This window comes from Cebidichthys violaceus, unplaced genomic scaffold (assembly GCF_023349555.1).
Source record: "Cebidichthys violaceus isolate CVI_PGR_0920_01 unplaced genomic scaffold, fCebVio1.0.p SCAF_20, whole genome shotgun sequence".
NCBI lineage: Eukaryota > Metazoa > Chordata > Actinopteri > Perciformes > Stichaeidae > Cebidichthys > Cebidichthys violaceus.
Window position 1 is genome coordinate 11,927,143 of NW_027176373.1, and position 15,244 is coordinate 11,942,386.

The following is a 15,244-nucleotide window of genomic DNA, read 5'->3' on the forward strand; positions in this document are numbered from 1 at the left end:
TTGTATACGTCCTATGTGTGATAACTACAGCCCATGAGAATTTGCAATGTGTGGTGTTACACAGGAGTTTTAGAGAAGCAAACACAGTTTGTCTCTGCAGTGCGGAAAAGAAAGGAGAGAGCTGTACATCTGTGGACATGCTCGGTGCTTATATACCTGTTTTTGAGGGAAAAAGCATTCACATGCACAACTTAAGAGTACATTGCATTATTCTCATTGATGCCAATCATCACTATGTTGACATAAGGCATGTCATGAAAAGATGCTAAGTCTGTGTCTTTTTTTTTTTCAATTAACTAGGACGTGAAAAGGCTTGATTTATACTTCACAATATGTCGTATACCGCCTACTGTAGACCTGCAAAAACAACAAGAAAAATACAATTAATCCTGTGTATTCGTTTAATTTATTGCAAAAGCACTGATGATACCATCTCCCAGCTCCCTGCTAAGAGTGGTGTGTGGGGTGGTAAACAGTTTCTGTGTCTCGGAGGATGTCTCTCTCTCTCTGTTTGAGTGCCTAAGAAGAGAATTATCTTGTTCATGTGGTGATGACAAAAAGGAGAGAAATTGTAGGGCATTACAGGCACTACATTTATACAATTTGAATTAACATATATGTTTTACATTTATTATCCACTTAACCCTAACCCTTTTGTGCAAGTCATAATTTTTTGCTAAGAAAGAGGAAGAGCATAGGTGAAAATAATTTACTGAGATGTAAGAGGTACTATATGCCAGCAATATGCAGGTGGTAAAAGAATAGATACAGTATATAGGGCAGAGAATTACACTTTTGTAATAAGTAAACATGTAATTAAACAGGATTGTATTAGGTCAAAGTAGGCCTACTTCTGTTTATCTGGATATATTTTTTATAGCGTCTTTCTAGTCTTCCGCCCTCTCAAAGTGTTTTGTCAAATATGAGATGAGAACATGCAGTTTTCACCAAAAAATCAAAAGAAACTAAAATGTTTTGAAGTGTTTTATTTCAGTTTAAGCCTGGTTGATTGCTATACTGATTGCCTTTACTGTACCTAATTTGTGTGCTGCTTTGCACCAACTACCATTTTTGAAGTTGATTACAATCACGCTTGTTTGCTTCTGTTGTCTGTGTTCTAAAGCCATCCTTGTAGCGCAATTCCCAGCAATTGTCTTACTAAGTGCAAGTACACAGACAAGGCTCAAACAATGCTCTTAAAATACAGCAGCCATGACTGTGATCCTCTTATTACGCATTATAATCAGTAGATATGGAGGTTTTTTTGTTTGTGTGCTTGTAGGTCTGAAGCATTTTAACAAGACATAAGAATCACATGGGGGCTGAGGAAGACTTTGATTTCTTAGCATTTGTGTTTTGTTGAGGTGCATTTTGTACAGAATACAACTTAAAAGAGTTGTTCATTAAGATGGGACTTCACCAGCTATGAATTATAGTTTTAATGTCAATATGCTTTTATTGAGGAGTGTCGCTTTTGGTACCCCAATAGCATCAGTTATATCAGATCTGGAGAGTATTTCTTCATTGAAATGAGAGCAAAGTACGGCACTCAAGGCTTTTCTCTGTGTAAAATATGTCTTTGCTCTTCTCCAGACTCACTTTGGCAAGAGATTGATTGACATTCGGTGCATCCCGTCACCTGCCCAGTATTTTGTGAACATTTCCAATGACTGCTTCTCACATGGTTCAGTGTTACAAATCACTCAGATCTGGTCCTGTCCTACCCAAATCCGGTCTTATTCTAACCATATCTGCTCACGTTGCATTATAAGTAGACTATCCTTCAAAGCAGAAATAAAGAAGAGAGGCTTTTACCATGGTTTGTTTCTATTATATTGTTAAAATATGAATCAAATGTATGATACTGGGAGTAAAAACAGACCAATACGGCTTTATTTCTAATGAGGAAGGAGGAAAGCATATGCAAGCACACAAAATAATACATTTACCCTTTAGGGACAAACATGTGGAGCAGCTAACTTAAAATTCCCTAAACACCTTCTAAGCATCCAGTGAGCATTAACATACAGCTAAACATCTTACAATGATGTGCTCATTTGCAAATCCCACATGTGATTAGCAGAAGAAAAAAAAGATGTATTACCCTAAAATAAATCAACCCTACCTTCATTTTAACATAGATACAAAGGAAAGAATTTGTGTTTCTAAGTTGTACTATACTTGGCACTAGATGAACCCTGTCCTCCCCCAAGTTGGGCTTATGCACTTGTGGGCCCATGTTGGGCCCATGCACATCTTATTCATGTGGTTGGACACAGTAATGTGGCTTTGGGAGAAGGATGAAAAACAGGATTGGTCTTGTAAAAGGTGCACCTAGTGCAGCCATATCCGATTTATTACAACTCCATCCCCCGCCTCCAGCAGGCGTTGCTGATGCCTGACAGCATGTTCCAAAGAAATATTTGTGTATTAATGAATTAACTAGATGGCTCGCAATTGTTGTTGTTGTTATAGTCAATCTAGGTCACGTTAAGTTGTTTAAGTAAACAATAAGGTGTGCCAGAATATGTAGATGGATCCAATTTATGTCTGCTTTCAATATGCCAGGCACAATTACACAGAGTAGACATTATGGTACGACAATAATGTTTGTGTTAAATTCAGACAATCTTAACAAGTGTACTGAGTAAAATTGCCTCCAGCACGGAAATCACATTACTAATAACCCAATGCAAAATATTGTTTGCTGTTGTATACCTCTAAAAAGTGGATCACTAAGTGATGTGTCATTAAAATGCAATTTTCACATTAGTTTATAATTTAAGACTGAATAACAATAATGTGAGAATAACTGTATTAGAATGTGTTGATTTCAAAAACTAGTTATTGTGTAACAATATACTATTATCTGTTTTAGGATTAAATTATGTGCTACAGATAATTACATTTTCCCCTCAGACTTATCACACATAAGATTCCCACAAAGCAAGTGAATCCCTCATACAGTGCAACAGTCTTCTTCTTGCAGGTTGCAGTTGCAGCTGAGGGTATTGTGGTGCCAAATAGTATCTTGACTTGTAGTGACATTTATGTGTAGCATGACCAAGTCAATGCTGAATAGACAGAGGTACGTGAAATAAATTAACATCATCGCTGAATCCATCATTTCTTTAGGCGTCACATCATATACTAAAGGTTCTGAAATTCACAGTTTTTTTGCAAGTATACTTGCAAAAAAACTGTGAATTTCAGAACCTTTAGTATAGAATATTGCAATGCTCGCACATCTTAAAATTCTTATAAGAATTTTAAGATGTGCGAGCATTGCAATATTCTGCAAAAACAGTTCTGTTAAAACATGATAGTAAAAACAAAAATCCCTTCAGGTGTAAGACAGAGTGAGATGGTACTCTGGGGAGCAAGAGACTACGGTGGTTTACGGGTGAGTTTTAGGAAGTGTGACATCTCATGGGAACAAACTGTTGAGGTGATGTGTGACCTCAACAGTCCCAGAGGAAAGTCTTCAGTACAGATAGTATCTAGGGTGGAAAGAAATGGTGACAGCTCTTCCTGACCCTTTTCTCACTCCGGCATCGTTCCTTCCTGTTCGTTGATCGAGGGCAGCAGAAAAGGAAGTGTTCTGCACGGCAGTGGAGGCAACACATTGGAGCTACAGTACTCGACGTGGGAGAAGCCAGATCCAGAAGTCTGTAATTACTGTGCCACACAAATGAACCAGGCCTTCTTGTCAGATGCTTTGCTTTGTCAGTTGTATCATGGAAAACATCCTCTATTGGCTCTCTTAAATAGGTATAATATTTTAAACACCAGACGCAGATTTGTCTGATCCCACAATTTCAAATGAACCCATTGGTAGCATTTATTATCAGATGAACGCTGGTTTATTCTCAACCCAATCTCATTTGTAACCCTCCGCTCTTCCCAATCTCTCTTAATCTAATACCGTTTAATTTTTGTCCTTATTTTTAGCAAATTGCACCATCTACCTGAGCACATGCAATCTTTATTCCCAATCTATGGCTCTCCCCTTTCGTCTGAGCCAAATGACTTCTGTGACTCTTAACTCTCACACGCCTTTCAAATCACTGCCAACCATCCCTCCCCATTGGCTGCTGGACACATTTTTGGGTCATTAAATCCCATTTGAGCATTTTAACCACGTCACCCTCACACCTCCCGAATGAACTAATGTCTCCAAACTCAGCCCACTTCGCAGTTGTCCCATACACAGCAACCACACCAAAACACAGAAACTGTTTGTTTCATGAGGCATGAATGCTTGAAGACAAGTATGTTGTGGGAAGTGTGCACGATTGACATATTGCAGTTTTCTTTTTCTACCCCAGCCATATCCTGCCTTCCTCTCTGTTGCCCATATTACTGTTTTCTGTGTCCAAGATGAGAGCGTTAAAACATCCCACCAGACCTTCGGGTGACATCAGATGCTACACCAACATTGTGATAGCCTCATCAATCATCTGTCTACCTCTAAATACATCCCTTTGTGTAGGTGGCCCGCTGTACTGTGGGGTCAACTAAATATTGGAAAATTCAGTGTATCAATTACAGTTTTCTATTATCTATTCAGTCTATTTGAGTCAATAAAGTGGAAACTGCTTATAGTGATCACGGTTACAGCTATATATATATATATATCTCAAAAAACTTAGGACAGAATCATTTATAAACAAATGCTGTTTAAATCTCTTATAGTAATCGCAGTCCACTTACAGTGTTCATTTTAGGTCTTTTCATTCAGGAAGTTTGTTTTACTTTACTCCATTTATACTTTGCTTCGTGGTAACCCGTCGGCTTTCCGGCTGCTGCTGACCGATTCATTACTTTATATTTATATAATAATCTGCATGACAAATAAAGAAATGCAACAAAAGAAAAATCGGTTATAACTATCATCTGCTTCATAATGATCAATTTGACCTGGACATACGTTATCATTATTAACTGTTTCTACTGTATTTCATCTCATACTTTGCCTCACACAGTAATTTAGTCACAATTGTCTGAGTCCGAGTATCTATGGTGCTCGATGCTTTTACCGTATGATCTTTGAAACGGTTTTGTTTGTGCTCTCTAGTTCTAGATGAGAACTATCAGCTATTGCTTGATTGGTACACTTTAGTATTTTTCCTTGTTTTTATACTCTATTTATGGATAAAGCAGGTTCAGTACCAATTCAGTGGTATGATACGGCAGTATACGTTTTTATACATTTTGTAAGTTCACATTTGCAAAATATGAACATTAGCAGGCCTACAGGGCACAGTAAAGTACAGTGTATGTGTGATATGGAAGGGGAAGAGAAAAATGAACCAGGTAAAGATGCACTGACAAACTTGGAGTCATTCCAAAACATTTCCCCCCATAGTGAGACCCCCCGATCCACCTTTCTGCTCTTGTGCACAGCCTTGCTTTGGGCTGACTATATCAGTATCTGCACCAAACTGGCAATCAGTAGCTGCTTGTTGGCACCACAGTCAGTGCCTGCCAGGGGGATTCCAGTTGCTAGGGGATGTGTGGAGCATAGCACTTTGAGCTTCTAAAGCAAGTATCTTTTTGTATACTAACTACAGTACCGGCTTATGAATATTCATTGCCAGATTCTAAACAGGAAACTGGATTTCTTATGTTTTACATTCTTACTTATCGCTGAACAGGTAATAATAATGAAACAAGAACCCTAACCTGTCAATTTATCATATCAATCATATACTTTTGTTTCTGCCATATGATACAATGCGCAGTGGTATGTACTTATGAAGATACTGAAGTTAGATATTCTGAATAGAATTGGCAGCCGTTACATTTTTGTGTCATGTGTAATTTATTTTCTCAATTCCTCTGCAGTAAGCTATTTACTCATGAATTCTCCATTCTGTGCCATCATGTACTAGCAGATTAAGTGGTTGTGAAGAAATCATTTCATGACACTTTCTTTGCAGGATGTTAAGACTAAAAAATACTATATATTTTATTCCCATTGGTACCACATACATTTACCATTATCATTTCCACAGTTCATCATCTCTCCAAAACACAACGCATAATACCATTATTGCATGATTATTGCAGAAAGTGTTATCATTCAATAATTCTCTGGGAGGTTTTGTGAGGGCGCAACCACCAGTGACAGTTTTGTATTGAAGCTTGCTTCACCCGGCCATGCAGTATTTTGGTGCCGGTGAGAGGCTGAGAGTGAATGTTTTAATCACCACCGCACCCTTCCATTTCAGCCAACTCTCTTGCGTTTTGCACCACTGAACCTACATGAACCAAATCACCGGTGCGCAGGGAGATGCCCTTACTGTCTGTGCGCTCAAGGCCTACCGCTCTCCACTTGTCATTGCACTTGCATGATTGAAATGGGGCCCGTAGTGTTTCCTGCTTTTAATGAGCAAGAGACTGGAAAATGAAAGCACATCTCGGTAAGATGGCAATATGTCAAGTATAGACCCAGCAATTCAATGCTTACAACATCACAGCATGCATGTTTAGTTGTATAATGCTACTTTTAGAGGTTAAAAAGGGGAGAGAAAGGGTCATGGTGAGAGGAATAGTTGTGCAGTGAAGCTAACGAAGGTCAGAGTTCAGACCTTTCTTGCATTCATCAAACACAGCCCTAGCCCTCTGTTACAGTGTATTAAAGACACGGCTGACAGCTGTAGTTTACTCTTCAGCAATACTCTTGAAGGTAGTTACTAACTTTGCACTATTTTTAGAATCCTCACTCATCTTATAGGCTCATGTGATAGAGGTGTGAATTACGCTGAGGATTTCACAACAATCCAGTTGATCTATTTAAAAAATGACTTGTACAAGGGCAAGTCATCTACACAGTAAGTCAAGAGTCAACTTTGACCTGACTGTTGGTCAGGACTCTTTCTTCCAAAATAGTCCTGAAGCTAAGATGATTGTAAATTCCATTTCATGAATCTTCTTCAAATTTGTATTGTCATATTCCTATGGTAAAATAATACAAATGTTGGGTAGTACAACTCCAAATAATAAAGTACTAATGTGGAGACACATTATGTTCATAATAGCGCTGAACATGGTAATGATGGGCTTACTATTGAGTAATCTGCTCACAGTATTTATTAGAGTAATATTATTTCAATACACATAAGGTAGTATTAGTAAAACTTCTTCAGAGTTGCAGAGTAAAAATGATGGTAATAGTTTGTTTGAGTCATATCTGGATGAAAAAAGTAAAGTTAATAGTGATTAAAGTCATAGCATCTTAGGATAATATACATGTTTTCATAATGTGGATAGTTTTAGTGTAACACCTTTTACACTCATTTCAATTTGACTACCCTTACCTTGCAAAGGTCTGCCGTATTTTTTTTACAAGCCAATCAGAGCAGACTGTGCTTTTTCAGAGAGGCTGGCTTAAAGAAATGGCCGCGAGTTCAGACAGAGGGTGAATACAGGAATATTCAGACAGTATGAGAAAAATAAAGTAATTTTTTAAACATTAAAGCATGTAAACATGTTCTAGTAGAAACTTAAAATACAAGTATGGATCTGAAAAAGAACGTGACATTTCCCTAAAGGCATTACACTAAAGGCCCACCACCATGATGTTTTTTCAACATACTATACCATGCCTTTTTATGACGCTTTATGAACAGTTTAGTTATTGTTGCTTGGAACACGGATGATAGTGCCAATGTGATAATGTATCAGAGCTGGAAAAAAACAAAAACACCCTTTTGCTTCTCAATTATATGGTTGTATTGCTTCAAAGTAAATACCAAAGGCTTGTGTGGAATTTTAGGACATGACCATACTCCACCGTACCCCACTGATGCTGTCGTGACAGATTGTTGAGAGTTGTACAAAGTATTCTGATTGGTAGCTTATTTTGATCATTTCAAATAGTTTTGGAATCTGAATATCAGAAACCTTTTTTTTATAACATTTTAATGCAATTTGTTGTACATTTTAAGAATTTTATTAAGATTTTCTTTGACTAGACTAGTTATTCTGCGGAAGTTTCCTGAATTGAATTAAATAACAAAGAGCCAGTGCATCATAGAGAGATTCCTATCGCGTTTGGGCTTCGGGAGAGGAAGCACTGGTAAGTTTGCGATTGGACACATCTCTATTTGAAACACCAAGCGGCATCAGGGCCCATGCTTCATAGCACATAACAAATATGGGAGAGCGCAAAGGAACGGCTGTCACCACTGGAGGAATCATGGAAAGGTCACACTTCAGTCCTTTCCTGTACCAGTCACTGTTTCTTCTTCAATGACCTTCCAGAAAGCATGCGACTGAAAAAAAAGCCGCTAGTCTTAAATTAGGGTACATTCAATCCATCTACAGATAGAGCAGCAACTCAGGAGGTGGTAAGGAGTCAGCACCTTGCTCATTGACATTTCAGTGGAAATATTGGATGATAGTAGAGCTTCAATCCAGGGCCTCCAGCTGCTGGTCTGTCTTTCTAATGACTGAACCCTCGCTTGCCTGGTTTACTGGTTGATGGGTGTGCTTGAGGCATTTCTAATGAGATGAAAAAGTGTGAATCACTTACACAAGCCCTGACTTCATGTCGTTTGCTTAAACTATGCTCAGACTTAGGGTTACCATATTACCACACCCTAGACTTGCCTGGTTGGAGCCATCACGTGGGAATTCCCCTTGACACAAGTATGGGATTTCTTTCCTTTTTCAGCCTTATTCAGTAGTTTTATTAGCCGTAAAGCAAACGTGACATTTACAAAATGCTTGCTTTTTATTGTGGCTAAGCATGTCAAGGCTTTAAAAATAGATTGGGCGGTCTCCATACACACAGTTAATCCGATTTCACAGCAAGGAAATAAATGTCAGGAACAAACATACCGAAGGCCAGCAGATACATATCAGCTCGAACAAAGAAGCCTTCACTCACTTCACCAAAGACAAATAACTCGTATTATGGCTAAAGTTTTTAGCAAAGTTACTGTAAGTTATACATTTTAAAAAAACGTTGCTTCAGCAGTTTCACTTCCTGTGGCGTCAACAAGCTGAAATACAGACAACGCCACTCTGCCATTGCTGACAACAATGTGGTCAAAGTGGGTACATGGTAAAAACCTGTCATCAGGATTCAAGCTTCTGTGACGGCGTTATCAGAGGTTGCTGCCATGTGGGCGCAGTACAATGTGGCGGCCACTGGGGGCACAACAGCAAGACTCACATGCACTAAAATGCAGGTGCAGTTGGCCCTGATGCTCTGATTACAACACACACAGAAGAAAAGTGACTTTGTTCTCTCCTCAGGGAGACATTACTCCACTATATATGTACATTGCAAATAGTTGTTTGCTGCTATAGTAATGCTTTGAATCCTGTATAAATAACCTTTAAAAGACCTTGTAAATGAATTTGGATGTGATAAAAGGTTGCAATCCTCTGTTTTGATACATGGTGATGGGGTCAACCTTTTTTGGCTTGAGGTCCCGTAGATTAGTTTGATGAAATTATAATGTGAAACAACCAAATGTCTTGAATGCGTTGTTGGCTCTCAGTCCTCCACACTGGAGACAACCCTTAGAATAACTCTCCTTTTTCTGTCAAGGACAGCATAATATATACATACATAATCTGTATATTGCCTAATGTGACCCATTTTAATGGAATAACTGAAGCTTCTCATGGCAGGTGATTGCATAGGGCGTACTGTCTATTAAAGAGCAACTGCACACTTAAACGTGTCCTTTAGGCTATAAACTAAATGATATGACTGCACTGTGAAACACATAAATGCTGGTGTTAATATTGACATTTCTTACATGTCTTACCCTTTCTTTTTGTCTGATAAACAGTAAATTCATCAAATCCATTGCTCCATTCCATATCACTATTTTCCAACCTACTGTAGCTGTTATACAACTGTGTTGAGGCTTTCTTCATACGGAGATGGGAGTGGTTTTATCTCTCAGCCCCATGCCTACTTTTTTGCATTTTTCAAAATTATAAAGTGGGTGAACTGAGGCTCAGACCTGGGGGTGAAGATACACTTTTCTAATTAACATTCAAACCAAAAAAACCATTGAATTAAATGCTTTGCATAAGTTCTTGTTAGTACAGTAGGCCATTTAGAGTTCAACTAGCAGCCTGAAACTGAAAGTCTATGGTTGACTGTGATCACTTATGGCATTGTATCACCTTGTGGCATTTATTTTGTCACTATTCTTAACAGTGACACACTGTTTTATTTTAATTGGGTACAGGTGTAATCTTCTCTCAGTGCAAATAGGGTAGTATGAGTATAACCTATAATCTTTACAGTTACAACTAAAGCTTAAAAAATAAATCTGCTTTCAGGCAGGGGAATTAAATGAGACGATTGATGCCAGTCTCATATCCGTTAGATATTATACGTTTGTAATCATACCGAGGATTACTATAGCATTTGCAGCAGTATAATGACTTCATAACAAGATTAGAAGGCTTGGCTCTTTTACAGGGTCAACATGGTCAGGGTATGGATGGATAACTTAACCCTGTGTTTTACCTCATTATATTTGTTCCAGTTGGAGCCTGGTCAAGGCAGCCACCTTCCTGGTAGAGTTGATCCATGACCTGGTGCTTTCATTATGTGTCCATTTTTAGCAGTGCTAGTGTCTCTATAGATGTGGCTGTAAACACTTAGTTTGTTTCCCTCACCCAAGCATCAGCACATTGTTTATTTTCATAAGCCTTATAAATGCTTGTATACATGGATTATGGAACCATTATAATGCTGGTTCTAAGGCTCTCTCTCTCTCTCTCTCTCTCTCTCTCTCTCTCTCTCTCTCTCTCTCTCTCTCTCTCTCTCTCTCTCTCTCTCTCTCTCTCTCTCTCTCTCTCTCTCTCTCTCTCTCTCTCTCTCTCTCTCTCTCTCTCTCTCTCTCTCTCTCTCTCTCTCTATACAGTGGGGAAAAAAAGTATTTAGTCAGCCACCAATTCTGCAAGTTCTCCCACTTAAAAAGATGAGAGAGGCCTGTAATTTTCATCATAGGTATACCTCAACTATGAGAGACAAAATGAGAAAAAAAAATCCAGAAAATCACATTGTCTGATTTTTAAAGAATTTATTTGCAAATTATGGTGGAAAATAAGTATTTGGTCAATAACAAAAGTTCATCTCAATACTTTGTTATATACCCTTTGTTGGCAATGACAGAGGTCAAACGTTTTCTGTAAGTCTTCACAAGGTTTTCACACACTGTTGCTGGTATTTTGGCCCATTCCTCCATGTAGATCTCCTCTAGAGCAGTGATGTTTTAGGGCTGTCGCTGGGCAACACGGACTTCCAACTCCCTCCAAAGATTTTTTATGGGGTTGAAATCTGGAGACTGGCTAGGCCACTCCAGCACCTTGAAATGCTTCTTACGAAGCCACTCCTTCGTTTCCCGGGCGGTGTGTTTGGGATCATTGTCATGCTGAAAGACCCAGCCACGTTTCATCTTCAATGCCCTTGCTGATGGAAGGAGGTTTTCACTCAAAATCTCACGATACATGGCCCCATTCATTCTTTCCTTTACACGGATCAGTCGTCCTGGTCCCTTTGCAGAAAAACAGCCCCAAAGCATGATGTTTCCACCCCCATGCTTCACAGTAGGTATGGTGTTCTTTGGATGCAACTCAGCATTCTTTCTCCTCCAAACACGACTAGTTGAGTTTTTAACAAAAAGTTCTATTTTGGTTTCATCTGACCATATGACATTCTCCCAATCCTCTTCTGGATCATCCAAATGCTCTCTAGCAAACTTCAGATGGGCCTGGACATGTACTGGCTTGAGCAGGGGGACACGTCTGGCACTGCAGGATTTGAGTCCCTGGCGGCGTAGTGTGTTACTGATGGTAGCCTTTGTTACTTTGGTCCCAGCTCTCTGCAGGTCATTCACTAGATCCCCCCGTGTGGTTCTGGGATTTTTGCTCATCGTTCTTGTGATCATTTTGACCCCACGGGGTGAGATCTTGCGTGGAGCCCCAGATCGAGGGACATTATCAGTGGTCTTGTATGTCTTCCATTTTCTAATAATTGCTCCCACAGTTGATTTGTTCACACCAAGCTCCTTACCTATTGCAGATTCAGTCTTCCCAGCCTGGTGCAGGTCTACAATTTTGTTTCTGGTGTCCTTTGACAGCTCTTTGGTCTTGGCCATAGTGGAGTTTGGAGTGTGACTGTTTGAGGTTGTGGACAGGTGTCTTTTATACTGATAACGAGTTCAAAGAGGTGCCATTAATACAGGTAACGAGTGGAGGACAGACGAGCCTCTTAAAGAAGAAGTTACAGGTCTGTGAAAGCCAGAAATCTTGTTTGTTTGTAGGTGACCAAATACTTATTTTACAGAGGAATTTACCAATTCATTAAAAATCCTATAATGTGATTTCCTGGATTCTTTCCCCCCATTCTGTCTCTCATAGTTGAAATGTACCTATGATGAAAATTACAGGCCTCTCTCATCTTTTTAAGTGGGAGAACTTGCACAATTGGTGGCTGACTAAATACTTTTTTTCCCCACTGTATATATATATATATATATATATATATATACACACATATCTGTTGTAGAAAATGCCACCTGATGAAACACAATTATATATAAATAATATAATAATTATTATTTTATCTAAAAACATTTGTGCCTTCTAGTGGGTTTAAATAACCATATGCACAGATATACATTGTCAGGCGGTGGGCGACATATAAGAGGCCATACACTTTATCCATTTAAACAAAGCAAGAGGGATTTGTGGGAGAAAACCTTCAGCTGGATCAAGTATATTCAGGTCCTCCACCACACAATAATTCAGACATATCAAGTAAGAGTTTAATATGACATAGGTTTACTGCAACTAACACATTTTTTTTGTCGCCAGGGTACGCCAGCCAAAAAGTTTGGTTTCAGAATTTGCAGTCAATGATTCTCAACCCTGTCCCTATCACTGCAACAACATTAACAGTACAGCTAGGAATCAGCTCATCTCAGATCAGCCATTGTAGATTAGCACAGCAATATGCAAGAGATCTAAGCCAATTTTCTCAACAGTTCATGTGCAGGATGGCTGTGAAGCAAGCCTGTTTCTTTGAGTAGATTGTTTGTATTGCAGTGATGTTGCTGTTCAACGTGTCTGAGCTCCTGACCGCTTCTTCCTAGCACCCTTGTTACCGCTAGTTGCTCTAATGTGCTCTCATCTTGCAGCTATCAGCTTTCAAGTTCAAAAGGAATGCAGCAAAATAGCTCCATCCTTTTGACTGTAGCCTTCTGGTCAGCTCTTTGAGCAGGTGAACTGTGTGACACGCAGCCGGCAGTATTGTTTTGGTTCAGCAAGGTACCTGGCTGTGCTGCCCAAGGGAGCTGTCTTCATCATTCCTGGTACTGAACTTTGGTTGGCCACTGTCGGTGCTTCCAGCTCAGAGAAAACGGAAAGATGAGAAGTTTACCCAGAAAGTCTATCTGTGGTGTGTGCAGTCTTTATAGTATGCAAGAACAACCAAAGGTAGCATGCTCACATATAAGCCGCAATCAGCGATTCCCACAAGATGCTGTTGGGTGGACCTCGGACCCTCTAGAGGGGTCCGAAGCCATTCTACCTGAAAAGAAAATCTACGAGAACAAAATTAAGAAGCAAGGGATGAGAGTACTAAGAGCATTTAGGCTACTCAAGTACTGAACTGTAGTGCAGTTTTGAGGTACTTTTCTTGAGTATTTCCATTTTATGTAACTTTATACATCTAGTCCACTACATTGTAGTGCAAAATATTCTACTTTTAACTTCACTACATGTATTTGACTATATTAGTTACTAGCTACTTTGGAGATTCAGATTTTTAGTTAAATGAGCTCCACCTTTACCAGCTGCAACGTTTAAGTGATGAACACAATAATGCATCAATTATTATAATACAATCATATATACAGTTGTGGTCAAAAGTTTACATACACTTGTAAAGAACATAATGTCATGGCTCTCTTGAGTTTCCAGTTATTTCTACAACTCTGATTTTTCTCTGATAGAGTGATTGGAACAGATACTTCTTTGTCACAAAAAACATTCATGAAGTTTGGTTCTTTCATGACTTTATTACGGGTGAACAGAAAAAGTGACAAAATCTGCTGGGTCAAAAATATACATACAGCAACATAAATTAGCAATTTTGGTGACTTAGAAAGTTGTGTCAATGAAATGAGCTTCATAGCATGGCCTCTTAACTTCTTGTGAGTGATTATGAGTGACTACAGCTGGTGACTTCTCTGAGGCCATTTAAATAGGGCTCATTGGATACAAACGCCCACAAACGCTACAATGGGAAAGTCAAAGGAGCTCAGCATGGATCTGAAAAAGCCAATCATTGACTTGAACAAGTCAGGAAAGTCACTTGGAGCCATTTCAAAGCAGCTGCAGGTCCCAAGAGCAACAGTGCAAACAATTGTTTGTAAGTATAAAGTGCATGGCACTGTTTTGTCACTGCCACGATCAGGAAGAAAACGCAAGCTATCACCTGCTGCTGAGAGAAAATTGGTCAGGAGGGTGAAGAGTCAACCGAGAACCACCAAAAAGCAGATCTGCCAAGAATTAGAAGCTGCTGGAACACAGGTGTCAGTGTCCACAGTCAAGCGTGTTTTGCATCTCCATGGACTGAGAGGCTGCCGTGCAAGAAGGAAGCCCTTGCTCCAAAAGCGGCACCTTAAGGCTCGACTGAAGTTTGCTGCTGATCACATGGACAAAGATAAGACCTTCTGGAGGAAAGTTCTGTGGTCAGACGAAACAAAAATCAAGCTGTTTGGCCACAATGCCCAGCAATATGTTTGGAGGAGAAAAGGTGAGGCCTTTAACCCCAAGAACACCATGCCTACCGTCAAGCACGGTGGTAGTAGTATTATGCTGTGGGGCTGTTTTGCTGCCAATGGAACTGGTGCTTTACAGAGAGTAAATGGGATAATGAAGAAGGAGGATTACCTTCAAATTTTTCAAGATAACCTAAAATCATCAGCCCGAAGGTTGGGTCTTGGGCGCAGTTGGGTGTTCCAACAGCACAATGACCCCAAACACACATCAAAAGTGGTAATGGAATGGCTAAATCAGGCTAGAATTAGGGTTTTAGAATGGCCTTCCCAAAGTCCTGACTTAAATCCCATTGAGAACATGTGGACAATGCTGAAGAAACAAGTCCATGTCAGAAAGCCATCAAATTTAACTGAACTGCACCAATTCTGTCAAGAGTGGTCAAAGATTCAACGAGAAGCTTGCCAGAAGCTTGTGG